A 19,780-nucleotide genomic window follows, 5' to 3' on the forward strand; every position below is an offset into this window, starting at 1 on the left:
GTTAAGTTTTACACCATACCTTTGCACTTAATGCACATAAACTAATTGCTGCACAGACCTATGCTAGATAAGGTGACACAGAATATAAGGAAATGTTTGTTTCTTTCTGAAATGAGGAGTATTATCCATCCTTTGAGTGCTCATTATGAGAGTCAGCATTGAGAATTAAGTGCGAAGGCTCCCACTGGAAACAGTCAGAGGCTAACGAACTTCCCTAATTTGACCAGAATAACATGCTTTGGATTTTGGTTTTGTTGAAAAAAGAAGTAATGACACATATTAAAAAGATCTGTTTACCTGAGAGTATTAAACAATTGCTTAACAGAATAGTGCATTCGGCTTCTCAGATATACTATGGCTCCTGTTCAATGCCCCCATTTATACAAAAAAGATTTCTTTGTATCATGACTCTGTTTCTAATGCCAGTTCTTAAAACCTATGATTCTAAATTTACCCTTTGGTTAGACATGCATGTTTCTAATTAAGCTCAACCTGCCCATCCTTCTTTGAAGAGATTAAAGTCAGAGTCCACCAAGACCCTTGAGGCTTTGTTCAATACTTTACTTGTTCTTGGTAAAGACAATAGAAGTCAGAAGTGAAAAATAAGTGCAATAAGCTGCCAAGCTTTTCAGAAATGCTTTGAACCAAAAATACATACTTGTGAACCTACAAAATCTTTAAGGGACCGTCATATTTTCATAGGAGAAAAAGAGGAAATGGTGTTGCATATCTCAAATGCATTCAACTATAGGATGCTGTACGTCATTAGTAAAATAAAAGCATTTGTAGTAGTTAATCCTTAATGAGGTCTGTGCCAGACTACAAATGCTATTTTTCCCCAGAGTGAACCAAACTTTACCTTCTAAAAGTCATGTAGACACAGCTTAGAGGCATTTGGGAATTCATTTGGTGATCCCGTAGCAGAACTTCCAACCCTGTTAATCAAAATCCTTCTGTTGGGCATAAATGCTATGGACATGGTTCAATGACAGAAATAAAGAAATGAAATGCAAGCATCTTCTGTTTCTTTGGTTGTAATGATAACTTTGAGAATGCATTAGGCCTCCTACATTATTGACAGTTATGCAGAAGAGATATTACCACATTTCCAAGTTTTTCCCAGTACCACCAGATGACATACATCAGCACTGCAGTGGAAATCCATACATAAAGCATGGTGGGTTGACCCTGGCTGGACACCCACCAAAGCCATTCTATCACTGTCTATAAGGACAGGGAGAGATCACTCAGTCACAGGCAAAACAGACTTCACTTGGGGAAAATTAATTTAATTTATTACCAATCAAATCAGAGTGGGATAATGAGATATAAAACCAAATCTTAAAAAACCTCCCCCCACCCCTCCCTTCTTCCCGGGCTCAAATTCACTCCTGAATTCTCTACCACCCCCCACAAGCAGTGCAGGGGGACGGGGAATGGGGTTATGGTCAGTTCATCACACATTGTCACTGCTGCTCCTTCCTTCTCAGGGGGAGCACTCCTCACACTCTTCTCTGCTCCAGCGTGGGGTCCCTCCCACGGGAGACAGTCCCCCATGAACTTCTCCAATGTGAGTCCTTCCCACAAGCTGCAGTTCTTCATTAACTGCTCCAATGTGGGTCTCCATGGGGTCACACGTCCTGCCAGCAAATCTGCTCCAGGATGGGGCCATAGGTCCTGCCAGGAGCCTGCTCCTGTGCAGGCTTCCCATGTGATCACAGCCTCCTTCAGGCACATCCACCTGCTCCGGCATGGGGTCCTCCACAGGCTGCAGGTGGAGGACCTCCGTGGGCTACAGGGGGACAGCCTGCCTCACCATGGTCTTCACCACAGGCAGCCAGGGAATCTCTGCTCTGGCTACTGGAGCACCTCCTCCCTCTCCTTCTTTTAAGAACCATATAGATGTGGCACTTTAGGGCATGCTCTAGTGGCCGAGATTGTAGGGATTTTTTGTGTGTTAATGGTTGGACCCGGTGATTTCAGAGGTCCTTTCCAAGCATGACGATTCTGTGATTCCCTGACCTTGTTGTCTGCAGAGTTGTTGCTCTCATGTCCTTTCCATGCCCCCCCCCCGCCCCCCCCGGCTTCTTAAATAAGTTATCCCAGAGGCGCTAGCACCAACACTAATGCGCTCAGCCTTGGCCAGCGGTGGGTCCGTCTTGGAGCCAGCTGGCATTGGCTCTATCAGTCATGGGGGAAGTTTCTAGCAGCTCCTCACAGAAGTCACTCCTGTAGTTGTCTCTCCCCCCACTTCCCCCACACCAAAACCTTGCCACACAAATCCAATACATACAATTGCATTATTTTTGTAACTCAAGGTTCAAAACCATTTGCAGTAAGAATACCAAGAATTATGCAATTCATCAATTACTGTCAACCTCCTTCACTAAAGCACAAACTTTTAAAAAAAATACCCACAGCTTTTGTTTTCTATTTACTGCTTTTCTGAGCACACTAGGTCAGACAAGGTTAGGCACTGAACTGAAGGTTCAGTTTACCATCATGTGATGATCAAGGATATAGGTACTTCATCAGAAATATTCAGGAAGTTTAACAAAATGATTAGTCATATTTGACAATATGTCAAAATGCTCATAGACTGACCTAGATTTTGATTTGTAAGAATCCACTAGATTATCCACTCCGTATTTAGCATCTACACCATTTAGGAGCCAGCTCCCACTTTCCATGAGACTTCAGCTTCTAGATCACACAGAATATCACTTTCAGAGGCACCATGCCATTCAGAAATTAGATGATGCCATTAGGCATGTTCACAAGCTGTCCTGAAGTTGAGTTGTTTTAAGAAATGTAAGTAAGAAAGAGATGGCGTTAAGAATGCCTTCAGGTATCTGTTTATTTAAAGAACTCGATTTCTCTAAAAATTCTGGCAAACAACTCAACAATAAGGTTTGCCCAACAGGCTTTCTCTGTCTAACCTTGAGCCATTTCCATTATTGAAAACCTTTAAGCTGTTTTTTCCTTAGATAACCCTTCTCTGACCTAGCCTTCTGCCTTCTAACTCACAGTGCTTTTCATTGAATAGGAACCTCCATATCCAATGCCATGCCATTTTTCAAGCCAAAAAATAAGTGTGAAAAGGCTTTTGCCTTCCCATATGCCAAACAGGTAAAGAAACAGTCAACCTCTTGGCAAGAAGAATGATTATTTTTAAACAAGCAAATTTGACTGGGACAACAACAACCTGCTTTCCAAGAAACCTGATTACTATCCCGCCAAGTACAACGTTAGGAGAAAATACCAGAATGCCAGGACTTGACTCACATCATAGTGTATGTCATTTTCAGAGAACTGCACTCCTTTATACAAGTTAGACTTTTCACTCAGATAAATCTAAAATAATGAAAATATTGAAAAAATATATCTGTACATCAACTAGCATACCAGAAATACAGAGTCACGAGTTTCAGTATTTTGGTGGAAAACTATAAAGAAAAATGTTAAGGTTCACATGTCCTGTTTTCAACATCCAGTGCAGATTTTCTTGCTTTTCAGATATCTAACTTCAAAAACTGTCTAAGTACTCTCATGGGAAGCAGGTAGTAAAATATAACACATTCCTTTAAATTTATTGTCTGAAGCCTTGTCCCTGAGACCCTTGCCAGTCCCCCTTCCAAACTGCTTGCTGGTTGTAATGGAAGGCCTGCACCTTTACGGGATGCAGATTACAAATTTTAATAATCCTAGTAGTACTAAAAGGTACAGCAATTTTCTACCACCACATTGAAAATTCTGTCGAATTACTTCCCCAAACATCTTAGTAATTTTAAATAAATTAAGCTGATAGAAATGAATATGTAAGAGTTAAGTTTCATTCAGTGGGTTTAAAACAATTAAATACCCCATCACAATCCTTATTTACACTACCTGTATAATTTCATTTGGTTCCCTTCAAAAATTCAGCCTTAAAGGGATATTTTGGTGTTGCTTAATTGAACAATAATTGACTGTGTTAGGACAGAATAATGTACCTATGGGTGAAAAAAGAATACATTTATGTTACACTAAGCAGAGAAATTTAAATTTTACTGTCACTTTCCGAAAGCAATTTTCTTGACTAAAAGGAAATTATTGTACTGTGAAGATTTTTGGGAGATGAAGAAATCAATTGCAAACTTGGCAGGAAAAAAAAAGGGAGGGGGTGAAGGGGTGGAACGTAGAAGAAACAGGGGCGAAAAATGCAAAATCTTGCCCTAAAGAACCTTTTAGGAAAAGCCCCTTTGGCTCTCAGATGTTCTTGATTTTGGATGTTACTACTCTAAGTGGACTCTGCATATTTGTGGCTTCTCAAAATGAATGAAAACAAGTGGAAAATAACGATTTGCTATACAGTCCAACTATTATGGCTAATGCAATAAACCATAATAAAATGTAACATCAAACATGGTTATTTTATATATGAATTTAAAAAAGTTACCACCTTTTTGGTAAGTCTGAGAAGTACAAAGTTTTAAAGTTTCATTAAAAGCCTGTTTTTTTCCCAGAAACTTCAATAAAATAGGCAGTAGCCAAAAGGACAAGACAATACAAACTCTTCCATGCTTTATGTCTCTTGAAGTTATTGCTTATTACTATAATTGAATTTTGTAAAGTAGAACAGGCAGATTAAGAGCCAGTAGGATGCACTAGAAGTTAGCATGCCAAGAGCAATTTAAACAAATATTAAATGCTTGCTCTTATAGATACTGAGATGTTTCTCTGTTTCTTAGTTTTACACTAAGCTGGCAACTAATACAAGAAAAAAACACATCTATTAACATGACTATCAGTTTACACATAAACAGATACCATATTTCCTTTTCAATTTAATTGAACTTAAATTTTGTCCAGCATATTGCCAGAGAATCTGGTCAGGCAATCTGCTTTTACAACCCATTCATGACACCAAGTTAGCACATCCCAAGGGGATAGAAGAAATTGTTTCAGTGTGTCATGCTGCATTCAGACTTGTTTCCAAGTGAGCCTAATTACAGAAGAGCCATTAGCCAAAGGGTCCTGTGGTTCTGCAGTGCATAAGCAGAGGACTGCATACCTGTCGTGCTTGGAGACTTCCTATTGACATAAGAGAAATAACTTTTTCCCATCATGCCCCCAATTAAAAAAAAGAAAAAAGAAAAAAGAAAAAAGAAAAAAGAAAAAAGAAAAAAGAAAAAAGAAAAAAGAAAAAAGAAAAAAGAAAAAAGAAAGAAGGTCAGAAAAATAATGTTTTTGCAGGTGTAGTGACTTTTGTCAGGAAAAAAAAATCAATCTCTTATTTAAAAGCAAATGTGTTTTAGTACTATTTGAGAGCCATTCTGTCATTTAAAAAATAAATGCACCATATTTAAAAATGCTGCCTCCATTAAGGTTTATTGTTTACTTACATGTTATTAATAATTAGACTACTAAATTTAATATTGTGCAGCTAAGTAAGCATCCAAATCTCATCCTGTAATAAGATCTTACTGAAACCTTCAAAGGGGAGGAACAATCAATTTCATTTTTGTCAAACCTCAGCTGTAACTTGAAATATCAAACTCTTCCTGACTTACAAGTGCAATCAATAAGCACCAAAACCACAGGTCCTTATGTAAGTGAAAAATTCTGTAATAATGTATTTTTCTTATCTTGCTGATACTCCTGAAAACAGTTGCTTCTAGGAATTGTTGAAATGTATGTTTGAAATCCTAACAAAGATATGCTGGAATTTTCACAAGTGATAGCCTCTAAAAATCATATCACACTGAACCATGAAATAGAAAATATATCTGAAATTTAGTGCAAAATTTAACACTCTTGAGTTCTGCTGATTCTGTAAGCTGCTCCATTTACATGCCAATCTACAGCCCTACCTAAAAATGCATTTCTTAAAACCCTTAAAATAAGCTGCTCCAGCACTTCCTTTGTAGCTTAAGTTGATTTTACACGTGTCTTGAGAAACAAATACTTAACAGCGAACCACAGCCATTAAATTGATACCATCCATCAGCAAAGGTAAATTATGCAAATGAGAATTATGCAAACACCTTTTTTTTTAGTTGCTACTATTTCTATTTTGTGCAGCTGTCTGTCAGAGTTCATTATGTGAGGGTGCAATTATTTTAGTAGCATTATTCAAAAAAACACAGCAAAGTTACAAGCTTGTGTCACTGATGAGCTATTTATTGCTTTTAACATCCCTTAAGGTACCTGACAAACAGAACTCAAGCACGGTAGCTGGAGTTCCCTCCCAAAAGCATCTTTCTTGCAATTCCTAAAAAGTCATGCAGCTGACATTCAGAAACAAATACTTTGCTTCCTACCAGCAGCTTAGAGGGGTATCTCCTTTGGTACGTATACACGGCACAGCCTGCTACTCCTTTTTTCAGAGCCTCTCTTATATAACAGACTGCAAAAACCATCTCTGAACAACATGATCAAGATGCGATCTCCTGTTCCGGTACTACAACATTCAACACAATCACATTCAACGGAGTCCCAAGCCATTAATCAACTTCTTACTAATGAGGATGATCTATTGCAAGTTCTCTGCAGTTTTGCAGGATTGCAGACTGACAGTCAGTCAGGCTCTCAAAGGGTAAAGTCATTCACAGACTGAAAAGAGACAGCTTCACCAACTTGGCTCAGAATTAGTCTTACAAGGGTATTCGATCATCGTAGAATGTCCAAGTTATCCTTACGTATCACAGTCTTCCAAAGTGGTTTGGGTTTAGGGTTGGAGCTCCTCCCCAGATAACCTGTGTAAAGGTAAATAGGTTCACAAAAGCCCTAAAGCCCTTTGAGTCTCAGAGGCCCACAAGTCGGATACACAGCAGCTCCCTCCGGAGACCTACACCTAACTCTCTCACGCCATGTCAGTCATACATTGACCAACTAACGAAGCTGTTTGAGAAATACCAACCCAGCCTATGTGAGTTAGATAATCAGTTCAATTTTTAAGACAGGATGTTAACTAATCCTTAACTAGAGGACAAAAATATTTCTCCCTGCTCTTGATTTTGCAAAAGCCCACAACAGACTTACATAAATTCCATATAATTCTGGGTAGTTCTCTCGCTATCTTGAGGTACATGAAGTCTTGGCATAACCTATGGAGGGGTTTGCTATGAATCACAACCAGGCCAATTCACTGTTTGCACTTTACATACAGACTACCTATAGAGACTGTGAAAATAAACGTGCAATGTGAAGTTTTTACTTTATCTTGTTTTTGACAATAAAAAGGCATACACGTTTTAAGGGGCATGAATATCTGTTACTGCAGCCAACAAAGTTACCAGCTAGCTGTTTAATAAAGGGCCTGTTCATTTCTAAATATTTTCTGCAAGTTTTGGGTCTTTTTCTATAACGCACAGGGTTAATCACGACACACTGAATCTGAACAAAGCACACTCTGACACTTTCTCATAGTAGAAAGAAAATGTCTCTGCACAAGATGCTGTATCCCAGTCTTCCATGTATTCGTGCCTCCAATTTGTGCCATCAATCCCTCCAGGGGAAATTTAACATGGTTTCTGAAATGATCCCTGTTCAGGCTTTTTTTCTTTTTCTCCAAGATCCACGGCCAGATGAATTTGTGTATTACTGCCTGTGCTGCTGCACCTCCTCTGTGGTGACTTGATTCAGCTGAAGCTACGCTTTGACCGATCGATGCAAGCACATTACACACCAGAGTAAGAGTAAGGTAAGGGTAAAGGAAAGAAAAAGCATCTTTCCTTTCAGCCATTAAATATAGATCAACGAAACATCACATTGCACATCGCGGCTCCCCTCCCCACCCCCCCCCTCCGCCCGCTCCTCCAGCGCAGGATTTCGCAGACGGTGGCTTCAAAGGAAGAAACAGCACACACACACGGAGACACACAGACAGACAGACAGACAGACGGGCTGCAGCCGCCGCTCGGAGCCGCCCCAGGGCCCGGGCCATCGCGCCGGCACCTCCCGCCCGGGCTCCGCGCAGGGCCGGGCGCTGTCCCCGCCCGCGGGCTCGGGACCGCGGCTCCCCCGGCCCCTTCCTCTTCCTCCTCCTCCTCCTCCCCGGCCCATGACTTCACTGCCGTAACGAGTACATTAGCGCAGGGCGTCAGGAGACACGGTGCCGCCGATGCCCTACATAAGAAACGACTAACGTAGAAAGAAAGGGAGGAAAGAGATGGGGGGGGGGGGGGGGGGGGGGAGGGGGGGTGTAGGCGCGGGAGGAAGAAACAAGGGAAAATAACGCACTTTGTTCCCTCTCCGCTGAAGGCACAAACAGAGCTCCTGACAGCCCAACCCAGCCCGGCTGCCTCGCCGAGGGGAGCAGTGCAGGAACCCGCACCAAGAAGAAATACCACGCAAGCGGGAAGGGTGTGTGGGAACCTGGCACCATTACGGTGCTTGTCGTACTCACCGATTGGCGCCGATTCCGCCTGCTTTCTCCCGAACATATACCAAAACCCAACAGCAAATCCTCAGTCCGCTAGGCAAAGATGAAGAAGGGGGGATGGGGGGGGGGGGGGGGGGGGGGGGCGAGCGACGGCCCCGGGCTTCACCGCAAGGTCCTGACCTTGCCCAGCTGCAGCATCTTCGGCTGCCCCCCCCCCGGGGCGTGCGCGTCTCCCCGTCTGCGTGTGCGCCCCGGTGTCCCCGCGTCCCTGCGAGCGCCCCGATCCGGCTCCGAGGGGGCTCCGCCGCAGGACAAGCTGCCCGCTGGCTGCCGGGGCGAGGCGGGCTCGGCATCCACCGCCCCGCCGCTGGGGCGAGGTGCGGGGCCGGGGCCGCTGCTGTTGCCGCTGCTGGTGCTGCGGCGGCGGCGGCTGGGGCAGGCTGCGCGGCGCCGCCGTAGCGCAGCGCGCCGGGCGGGCGCACCGGCCGCGGGATGTGGCCGAAGGAGACACAGCCGCCGCCGCAGCATCTGCCGCCGCCGCCGCGCTCCCGCCCTCCCTCCCCGCCTGCCTCCGCCCCTCCTTCCCCCGTCCCCTCCCCAGCAGGAGCGCGCCCGCCGCGGCCGAGCAGCCGGCGCTGGGGGGGGGGGGGAAGGCGGCCCCGCTCCCGCTGAGGCGCCGCCGCCTGCGCCGGGCGGGGCCGGGCTGGGTCCCCCCCGCCTCGCTCCACACGGAGCAGCGGCCTCGCCGCGGAGGGGCTTGTCCCCGTGTCCCCCCACCCTCGCCCGCCAGCCACAGGGTTAATGGGGACGGGGGAGGCAGGGCGGCCGGCCGAGGGCGCAGGTGTAGGGAGAGAGGGGCCGGTGGGGAGCACCCCTGTCCGCCCCGGCAGTGACAGCGGTCCCCGCCACCTTGGGTTGGGTGGCCGAAACCTGAGGTCTGCCGGCCAAAACGGTGACAGTAACAGGGAAGCAAGAGCTTATTCCCCTCGGTTCTCTCTCCCTATCCTTGGGAAACCTGGGTGGGAAATCTACCATGTTTTCAGAAGTCTTCTTGCGAGCAAAGAGGGCAAGGAATATGGAAGTCGTGTTTACTCCTTGGCACGCTTACGCCTTTACTGAGAAACTTGTGTAAAATGGAATTACAGCACTCACCTGAAAGCTGCCATTCCATTGGTCCTTTTAACTTGCTGCGCGGAGTTTTGGTATCTGAGGAAAAATACTAATTTTTTTGTGGTTGCCCGGCGTAATTACTGCTAATTCACGCTCGCAGCGATCTGAATATCGGCGTAGCGATCAGGAAAAGCCACTTACTCGGCTGAGACGTCAGAGCTACTTGCCCGCCCGAACCCTCGGCCCCGACTCGGGCTTCGCGCCGCCGAAACCCGCGTCCCCGTCAGGGGAAAGGGGCGGCCGGCCGCCCCCTCGGGGAACGGCCACCGCCGGCCTCGGGGCCGCCATCCTCTGGGGCGGCCTCACATCGCCCGTTTCGCTACCAAACCGCCGCGTCGCGGGCTGAATAAATCATAAAAAGCAGGCGCTTTTTTATGAACAGCTGCGGATTTGAAAGATGTTATCTGCAGGCGGATTTGGCCGACGCGATCGCGATAAGGATCGCCGCCGCCGTCGGGTTGCAGAGCGACCCGCTGCTGCCACCTTTCGCTTGGCGTTTTCGCGACTTTTCCTGTCGGCAGGAACTTCACCTCGCTGAGGGTTCGCTGGGCCTTGGGGTGGTTACCCCTCTTTTCGCTTCACGAGAAGGCCAGAGACTACGTCTTCCCTTCATTGCATTGTTCGTGCTATGTCCAGCGCCAGAAAGGTCTGCTTGTGGTCTCTTTTTTTATTTCCGTATACAACTCCTCTTTACCTTTGCTGTCTACCTGGGGAAGGATTAAATGCAGAATTTTGTGTGCACTGCCTTGAGGCCGACTTGTTTATCAGCTTTCTCTGGCCTCACAATAAGTGCACTTGTTGTCTACTCAGGGATGCACATAGGAACAGAAGAGAAAATTATTATTCAGAGGAGCCCACTTAAGCCGTTCAAGAAGCCATGATAGGAAATAGTTAAACAAATCCATAGGAATTAAGAGTTTGTCCATCTGAATCTTTTCCTCATCTAATGAAAGAAGAAAATTTGATTCCCCTGTCTTTGTCCAGGCTTGTAACAGCAGTATCAGGCCTGGCCAGGCCATCTGAAGCTGGAAAAATCAGCAGCCAGAGGTATAAAAGCTGCCTGCATAGTAGCGTAGCCCACTGTTTGGTGATAAGGGCACTCACTATCCAGGGATGCAGGCTGGTATTCCTATCTGAGACTCCTCATCAGACATGTAACTCGGCTCTCTCATTTCTTGGCAAATGTTCTAACTTCCAAAGTGGTGCAGAGTAAGGAGAGACCCGCTAGCAGCTACTCTTTTGCAGGGAGAGAGAAAAGCAAAAAGTAGCTCATCATCTGCATCTGGAGGAAGAACATAATGTCTGTCAAGTGCAAGACATTGGGTTTGTGATTCCCAGCCTGAGATTGGCATCTAATTCTGGGCTGTAAGTAATGTATTGCCCAGTAGATTCCAAGAGTCACTGTCTTACTCTTAAACCTCAAGATGTACTCAAAAATAAAATTACTGGATGTCGTAGCATCCTAGATCCACCATAGCATCATGTGATCCACCTTCTGCAGCCCAGCCTCTTCTCTTCAGAGGTGAAAGGTCTTTCTGTCAATAAAAGGAGAGGAGACAGAGGGGCTAGAAACAGGCTGTGTCCTCCTTTCATTCCGCCTGAAATATATCCGTGTAATAAGGGCATTTAATGGCCCTGGAAATTCTTAGGAAGAATTACTTTACTGAGAGAGTGGTCATGCACTGGAACAGCCTGCCCAGGGAGGTGGTGGAGTCACCATCCCTGGAGGTATTTAAGAAACGTGTAGACATGTCACTTCAGGGCATGCTCTAGTGCCCGAGATTGTTGGTTTGTGTCTGTTTGTGGGTGGGTGTGGTGTGTGGCTGTGGGTGTCTGTTTTGTGTGGGGTTTTTTTGTTTGTTTTTATTTTTGTTTTGGTGTTTGTTTGGGTTTTGCAGTTGGACTAGATGATCTCTATGGTCCCTTCCAACTCTAAAAAATTCAGTGAAAATTCAGTGAAATTCAGTGACTCGATGATCTCAAAGGTCCCTTCCAACCAAGAAGATTCTGTGATTCTGTGAAATTGTACACATCTGGCCTAATTGTAGGACAAGCAGAGTGTGCTAGTGAAGGATGCACCTAAGACACCCGATTCTCCCCACGCTGTAAAGGTTACCCAGCTACCTATACCAATGAATAAATGCTAATCAGGAAGCTGTTGGCCTGGAAGTTAAATATAGTAGTAATAAAGGTATATAGCAATGAAGACCCTCTGTAGGGATAGGGAGGGCTGGAGGCAGAAGGGTTTTGGAGGAATCTGGGAGGCGTCAGAAGATATCTGCTTTTCTGTCACAAGATTTCCTCCTTTCCCATCACTATCTTGCATGACAGGGTATTCATCGTAAGACATCGCAGGATTCACAGATTCACCCTAATCCTTGGTCAACAAACTGAGGGTTTATTTGTTGTTTTGTTGATGTTTTTTTTTTCTTGAAAAAGATGGAAAAAGAAAAGGAAATTATTATAATAGAAGGCAAATATTTTCAAGCACAGGAGCTGTTAAAACATCTTTGCCATTTATATTTGGCATATTTACATATTATAATATGTAAGGATTACAAAGGTTATTGAGCCTTAAGTGTCTATTTGGTCAAAATAATGACAAGTCAAAATTTTAGAAAATAAAAATGTAGTAGTATGATTAGATTTAAATGCAGTAATAGAATTTTCAGATAATTTGTCTTCTAAATGACCGTATTATAAAAAAGAATAACAGCAACAAATTGTTTAAGCTTAGGCTCAGGAGCTGCATGTTACTATAGCTGGTTGCCAGTGATTCTTTTCCCATCCTGTCAACTAGAAATACAACTTTTTCTTTGTAGAAAGTTTTTTCTTTAGGTAAAAGATGAAGCCAGCAGTAGAGGAACACAAGGAAAAGTTCACTGGTCAGCAGTTAGACAAGTCATCTAAAATATGGGATACCTAGACATAAGCATTAGTTGCATCTGCGTGTTCTGAATCAACATAAGCCATGTTTAATCTTGGTTTAATCCTTCTTGGAACAGAGTTTAGGGGTTGTATTCTGATTTTTTTTAAAGAAGGGAGAGGATTTCTTGGCTGGTTTGATTTGTTTACTCTTAGATCATGTTTAAAATTAAATGCATACTTCATACGAAGATTACCGAGATCCTCTGTCATGGTCAGGCTCCAACACCCTCCTGTGTCATACTGAAGTCAATGGGAACTGTCCATACTAAGAATGTAACTGAAATAAAGCTAGGTCCATGAAACAGATGAATGTTTCAGGCAATCTTTAGCAAGTCTGGAATAAAATTAGGAAAACATGTTTTTTGTCCCTTTTAATAAACTGAAAAGTCAGCTAAGCATAATTAGTTTTTCAAATGTAGAGCAATACTTTAAAGAAGTTATTGCAATTACTGTCTTATCACTTGCTAAGAATTATTTAAAGGTGGAATTATGAAAAGAAGTTGACAACATCCATTGAAAAATATTTCAGATAAGAAAGAGCATGGTTCTTGAGACACACAGTATGGTGTCTTAATGAAAGCAAAGGGGGAATGAACTTAAATAACTGATTCATATTTCTCTCATATTTGACTATGATTTTGTTTTTAATAAGGGAAGTCAACATTGAATTTTAGTAAAATTATTTGTATTTTCCATTTTTCCTAAATTGTTACACCATATTATATACAATATTGCTTACCTAACAGCAGAGTACATGTAAATCCTGGGATGCGAATGGCTTTCTGTGCCACAAAGATAAAAAGACAGAAGAAGGTTTGCACTGTTGTATTTGCATAAGCACATGTCCTGATCTCATGGAAATATGACTTTTTTTGTACTAGTAGTCTCTTAAAGAAATATAAGGTATTTTCTATTCTGAGACACAGCTGGTTTTGACTCAGTCTGATTATGAACAAATTACTGTTGAAGTGCTAAACTTCACTGGCAATAGGAGGATACAATTGAATTTGTAGTACCTGTAGATTCCGTAAATGAATCTATATTTGCATTGGAAGAGTTGGATTGTAGCTACTGAAGACAATTCTCAGTTCCCTAGGACCCGACTGGGATTTTCTTCTTTCCAGCTTCATCCATTGATAATCAGACAAGGAGTTATGACCAAAATCTCTCTGAAACAGCTCAGTTAAAATCTTTTTTGGAGCTGCTTGAAAAGATAATTTTAAGAATTATTATTTAGCTAATAGCTGTCATTAATTTCGTAAGCAATTTGGTATTTTCAACATTTCAGATTTTCATGTAAAATTATACAAAAAGGTAAAAATTCAGTTGAATTCAATTGTCTCAGTCACAATCAATCAGCACTCTTATTCAAGGTATAGTAAGAAGACTGCATTATTTAATAATAAAACTTTATCTAAGTGTTCCTGATCAGTGAGCAAGTTGGAATTTTACTCAACTCCAAGGAAAAACATAATGAAAATACTAAGTGGGTGAGAGAGAATGTGTCTGATTAATCCTATCGATTAAACACGTCTGAATTAATTAGCGTTTGGGGTTTTTAATGTAGGGTTTGGGGTTTTTTAAAAACTTTTTGGTATATAGTCTTTCAGTAGATGGAAGGCCAGAAGTTGAAAGAAAATTTAGTGTAGTGTAAAACTCGTTCTTTCCAGCATCTAGTAAAAAGAAATTTGTTGTTATCGATTCATATACATGCACAAACTGAATGTTCTGAAACATTTTCTAAACCCTAATCCCATGAAAGAAAGTAATCTCAATCTATCTTCATGTGACCCAGTGTTACGAGCACTATGATGTCAACTCAGCTGCAAATTACAATCTAGTTTTAATAGTTCAAAATACGTTTATCCCTATTAGTGTCAATTGAAATGTCAAGCCATTCTCAGAATGTATCCCTTAATACATTTAGAGCTGCAAAAGCATTTAGGATTAAGGTATAACACTTACAAAGCTGTATTGTACATTTAGGATTCTTTTTCCTTTCCGCTGTACTTGTGTATTGAGTAAATCCATCTCAATGATAAAGACCATCCTGCAAAAGGCCAAGCAGAAATCTTGCCACAGATTCAGAAAATGATGCTGTTTGAATAACAGTTAGTGAAACCTTGTTATACTGATTATCCTTTTATTTAATCAAATTATGTGGGAATTTTGCTTCATATTTTTTCACAGTGTGAAAGACAGACAGAGTTCAAGGAACCAGTGGATTGAGCATCTAGTTAGACCTCATATTGCATAAGACTGAGATATTGCCTATCTTGAAAGTGAAATCAATGACTTGGCATATCTTGCAATTATGGAGTGCTGGCTCATTTTCTAATCTATTCTCTATTATATTTAGTCAGTATCAGGAAAGATGAAGCTAAATTTACTTGGCTGTTAACTCCATGAACGTCATGCTCCAAAAGTCACACGCTTCTGCTTTTTCCAACTAGCATGGCTTTAAGTTCCTGGTGACTGTTGATCTCTTTTCCCAGTGCTCAGGAGACTAGTGTCTCATCCAACACTGATTCAAATCCTTTTTCTCAGTTTTGTTTGATAGTTATAGTAGCAACCGTTGTGAAAACCCAAACCACTGAAGCTCCCCGGGTATACAGGAGTTAGCAAGGACTCCCTGCAAGAATTTTCCTGCTCCTCAAAGCTTTTGCTCAGTCTTGTTGCATGGCATGTACATTAGTGTTTTAGTGTACAGGAGGACACTGTACTACTCCTTGCATCCATACTTGGAGTTTCTCACGTGTGCTCCTGGTGCATTAAAAGTGGTTCCCCCACCAGTGGCACCAAGACTGAAGTCACAGACGGGTGCTGTCCAGAGAGCACTGTTTGCAACATTGACCCAAGGTCCTCCGGCACGCCTTGTACGTACTGAGGCCCAGCAATTGCTGTGAACCTTAGTGCAGATATAGATATGATGTGGACATAGAGTCCTGAAACCTTAGCAGACCTCGTAAAACTGAACCCCACTTTTCTCCTCTTTGCACTGTACCAGTGAGTGAGGTAGATATTCCCTATTGGAACAAAGGACATTTTAGCCAAGTGGGACAAGAACCAAAACTGCTTCATTCCTTCTCTTTCCTCTGCTAAGCTCTTTTGTACTTCATGGTTGTGAAGCAGATGTCTGATTGTTTCCTGCTTTCCTCAGTCAGTCTCCAGAATTTATCTCAAAAAATATTGGAGAATATCAGATCACCTGGTTCAAGAATGTTAACCAGTCTTACCACTTTTTCCTACAGATTCTTCTGCATAATTGGGTATCTCTAGTCCTATACAGGATCTGTACTAGAGGGATATGTTTGCTATCATCCTGCAGAGTTTTTGGTCATAATCTCACTTCCATGAACTAACTTGTTCTGGAAGAATAATTTTCAGCAATGAAGGAGCACCAGTTGCTGCAATTTAAATGGCCGTCTACCTAAGAGTAGAATGGATGAGTGTGCAATGGATAGGAACGATGCTGAGTTTTCCTTATGAAAGTTTTCAACCTCATGGTTTTCTACAAGGAAAATTAGATTTCCACAATGATATTGTAAAAATGGAAATAATGAAAAAAATAATGAAACAACCATTAAACAATTATAAATAGTTGAAGGCTGTCACTATCCTTCTATGTTCTGTCGGATTGTTTTCAGCACTGCTTTTAAATGCCTCAAAAAATATGTGGAGCACATGGGGTAGGATGAGTTTTCCATCGCTTCCTGTTCTCCTCTTGCTCTTTTGGTTTCAGGATAACAGCTGCTGAAAGAAAATTTTAGTTTCTTACTCTATGCTTTTTCAGCAGAAAAAGTAGCTGCTTATTTTTGTCTAACCCTGTTATTTAAATCTCTGTATTACTGCACGCCTGACCTCCTCCTGTTATTTTTAACTTAGTGGAAAACAGAAAGATATGTTTTATCAGCACCACCTGCTTAAATTAAAAAGGAAAAGATAACTGAGTTTAGTATTCTATTACGTTTCATTCAAGAAAAAAAATGGAAGTAATAAGCTGTTAAGGAATAAAAAGTACTAAGAGGGAAATAAAACATTTCTAAATCCTAATGTAAAGATTTTCTTTTTTAAACAAAGACTTTATTAAAAATGTATTTATATTAAATTTATCTAGCCAGTGACTTTGGCTAGATTTTGGAATTCCCACAACTTCTACTGTGGCTGTACTCTGTGAGAACAACTGGAGATGTTCAAAAGTAGCATAGTGGGTCCTAGCATCAGTCCTTTTGGAGAGATGTTAAAAGTATGCTGTGACAGCTCTCAGAAACTCAACAGCAAGAATACTTTTAAAGTAGTAAAACCTTTTAACCAAGTTATAAAAAATCTTTGACATTTCCCATGTCAACTGTGTCCTTAAAATAAGTTACTGTTGTCACATAGAGAATTCAGATGGCAAATCTTTTTCTTTTTTACTCTAGGATATCAATTTAGAAATCTTATTAGATTCAGTGACCTTTGGTTATGTTTATGTTATTTTGTGATGCCTGTGAGATTTTTCAGCTGTTATAAGGCAGCAGAGAACAGTACTGTGCTTTTGGAAGTTTGAACATATTCTGCAGAAAAATATTGATGAGCAACTATTCGTCTTTGAATTCTTTTGTCCTGTTTTTTATTCCAATAAGTGACTGACAAGATGGTTGGCAATTTAAACTAATACTGCATCAAGCAATCGTGTGACACAGTGTAGACCCTGATCTTCATACCCTTAATATGAATTTTAAGTTTAGAAGGGACTTTCATTTTGTGGAGCTGACTCTCTGTTGCTTGTAAAAAAACCCACAAGACCAAAATGTGGGGGATTTCATCATGCTGCCATGTCATTTTAGTAATCCATAATGGCTAAAAAAGAAACTATTTAAAAGCTACAGCTATGTTTTCATACACACAGCTCGAAAGAAAGAAGAACGACTCTTTATAGAATGCAATGTGTGTTTAGAAGTATTAAAATGGCAAGCATTAATTTGCACAATATGTAAATTTTATCTTTCACTTAGATTTCATGTATAGAAGTAACGATCAGTGTATTACAGTGTAGAAAAATACTTTGATATGTAAAGGATATTTCATTGGTGGTTTAGTGTTCTTCAGATATAATGTTGCATTAGTCTATTACAAGAAACTTGATCTGGAACTTTAACATGTCTAATAACAATCTCAAGATTGTTACAGTGATAAGGATAACAGAACTGTAAATATGTATGTGAGGCAGTCATTAAAACAGATGATTGAGGGTCAGGATGCTCTGTTACGGGTCTTCACTGAGTCAGGACATGCCCATAACTTCCATACAACTGGTTTCTACTTTTTCATTTATAAAGTGGGGATGTCACACACACTAATGGACTGGAATGAGGCCTTTGGATGAGGGACAACATACAAGCAAAATATGAAAAATCCCTCAAGATAGCCAGAATACTCCATAGTGGGCAAGTATGAGCAGCCACCACAACATGAACTGAGGTGAAAGGCAGAGTGCACTGACTGTGCCTGTTACACTGGTAGGTTTCTCTTCTCCCACTGTTTTGTCGGTGGTTTCATCTTTCTCTCTTACGAGTAATTAGCAAAGAAACATGACGTTACTGGAAGAGGTGAGGTTGCCAAAGATATATACTGCAAATTCCTATATTTTGTTGTGGAGAATGGCGCAAACTACTGACCATTATGGTAGCAGTCCTGACTACTCTTTCAGACCACCACAGACAGTGGAGCTTCATTAGCCTTCCAGAGCAATGGGGAAGGTTCTTTCATTTACTTTATCACAGGTACCTCCTTTGCTCTTGATTTCCTGTCTCTAGGTCTATCATCACCTGATTGTCTTTTCACTGTTGTTTACCACAGCCAGTTCTGTCATATCTCAATTTTCCCTCTTCTGTGCTACTGACCTCTGCACAGACCTGTTGCTACTTTCAGGTTAAATTTCATTTCCAGTACCCTATTGACTCTAAGCCATACCCCTTTATCCTAAGAGACTATAGAGACTTTCATGCTTATTCTTAAGGACCCTTTTCCTTCTATGTCCATCGTCCCATTCCTATTTGTCATAAGGAGATGTAGGAAACTATGACTACTTAGCAATACATTTAGCTCTCTAGTTCCCCTAACAAGCATTCGGTCCATTGTCTGTACCAAGTCTTCAGTGGCTTAATGGAAAGATAGTGTATAATTAAAAGGTGAGAATGCATGAAGATTATACATTTGCTGTCTCTTCCCCTTCCTCCTCATCATTCATGAACAGAAGGTATAATATAGCTACTACTTGAGGAATTTGGGGGTATATATGAAGGGTTGCCAAACCCAGTGGGGTTTAAAGCCCAAGAGGTTTCTCCTACTCAGTCTGTTTTCTGGTATTCCTGTTAGTAGGAAGGCTTAGTGTGCATTCCCAATAGACAGGCACAGTACACACACGACAGGCCGCACAGATGGACAAAGTGGGCAGTGCCTTTTCTGGCACCCACATAAACACCAACAGCACTTGTACAGAAATGAACAACACAGAGCACTCCTGTTCCTCCCCTCCAGATGATCAGTTTACTACAGGACATTCACACACCTTCATTCTTTATTCACAGTCACTCCTACATTCATGGGTCCCTAGATCAGACAGGTCTGCCCAGGATCCATATCCGATCCCATGGCACCATTTAACCCATCTCCAGGTCTGATCTTATGTCTTTCCAGGTTCTGGTCTCTTCCAATTTGCCAGCTAGTCCAGCATGAATTGTGCTAGTGAGTCATCTCCACACACCTCCAGAGAGCAAGATCACACAGAAATGTGAGGAACAAGGCTCAAGAAGATAGGACAGACTGCAGTGATCAGGTGTGGAGCTCAGCTGGACAAGGGTATTGACCCTTTCCCTTCCTTTGGTTCTTTCCCCTAAACATCCTGTAATAAGTTTCACCCATTCCCATAAGCCCCTAAAGACTCTGAGAATAAGTTTGCTTTTTCCCATAAGACCCATGATACTGTTCTCCCTCTGCGCTTCTTCCTATCAGTTACAAAAAGCCGGTGGAACCTCTCCAAGGTCTTGAGTGATTCATTCAGTTGTGTTCCCTCAATATGTGTCCCGAGAGATCTGCTCTTTGATATTGCCTCTGTTATCTCTTGCTCCTTAGGGTCTGTGTAGCTAGGTGGGCTTTATTACTTTTTCTGTCTCTTCTTTCTGTTTTTCAACAATATTCTCAAGAATATCTACATATCCTTTACTTTTCAATCAGCTTTTACCTTCCACATATCCCTACAATACTTATTAATATTCCACCATGTTTGAGCAACTAGAGATTATCTGCTTACAAAACTGATCTACAACCAAAAAA

Source organism: Numenius arquata, chromosome 4 (genome assembly GCF_964106895.1).
Source record: "Numenius arquata chromosome 4, bNumArq3.hap1.1, whole genome shotgun sequence".
Classification (NCBI taxonomy): Eukaryota; Metazoa; Chordata; class Aves; order Charadriiformes; family Scolopacidae; genus Numenius; species Numenius arquata.